At 40.4% G+C, this 1034-nt stretch overlaps 1 protein-coding gene across 1 annotated transcript in view; it reads left to right on the forward strand.

Moving 5' to 3' along the window:
- The window catches only part of EXD2 (exonuclease 3'-5' domain containing 2), a 9734-nt gene that overhangs the window by 3164 nt on the left and 5536 nt on the right, over positions 1-1034 (forward strand). The gene's annotated exons all lie outside the window — the stretch shown is intronic.

The following is a 1034-nucleotide window of genomic DNA, read 5'->3' on the forward strand; positions in this document are numbered from 1 at the left end:
ATCCCCAGTAGCGGGCATGCAAGAGGCAGCCAATCCATCCGCAGGCCGGCACTCTATCCACTGAACCAAACCAGCTAGGGCTAAATAAAAACATATTTAAAAAAGAAACTTATTTTAAAAAAGAAAAGTTGTTGCTTATCTTTAGCCATGTGGCATCTTTGTTGAACCAAAGCTTTAAATTTTATGTTTAAATATATCAATCTTTTACATGTGTATTTTGTATTTTCTGGCTATCATTCCCTATCGGATAGGGAATGATAGCCGTGGTCGGCAAACTGCGGCTCGCGAGCCACATGCGACTCTTTGGCCCCTTGAGTGTGGCTCTTCCTAAGCCTTAGGAGTACCCTAATTAAGTTAATAACAATGTACCTACCTATATAGTTTAAAAAATTTGGCTCTCAAAAGAAATTTCAATCGTTGTACTATTGATATTTGGCTCTGTTGACTAATGAGTTTGCCAACCACTGGTATAGCCTATTACATACCTATGCTATATGGTAGAGCCTATTACTCGTAGATTACAAACCTGTACAGTATGTTACTGTACAAAACAACACTAGATTAAATCAAGCACAAGACAAAATGATGGCCATTGAGAGACACAGTAAACACAAGATGTATAAGGCTGCTACTGGCATAACGGCACACTGTTTTATAGCAAACTTTTTTTTAATAAGTAGAAAGAGTACAGTCTAAAATAGCAACAAAACGTATTATGTAGTAAATACAAAGACCAGTAGCATAGTCCTTTGTTATCAGGTATTATGTACTGTACGTGATTGTATGTGCTGTACTTTTCTACAACTGGCAGTGCAGCAGGTTTGTTTACACCAGTGTCACCACAACACGTGAGCCATGCATTGTGCTATGACATTATGACAGCAACAATGTCACTAGGCCAGTGGTCAGCAAACTGCGGCTCGCGAGCCACATGCGGCTCTTTGGCCCCTTGAGTGTGGCTCTTCCACAAAATACCGACTTCTGTGCATGAGTCACAAAGTTTCCCTCTGCACTGTATGTGCGTGCCTGCACAT

This window comes from Myotis lucifugus, unplaced genomic scaffold (genome assembly GCF_000147115.1).
Source record: "Myotis lucifugus unplaced genomic scaffold, Myoluc2.0 scaffold_85, whole genome shotgun sequence".
Lineage (NCBI taxonomy): Eukaryota > Metazoa > Chordata > Mammalia > Chiroptera > Vespertilionidae > Myotis > Myotis lucifugus.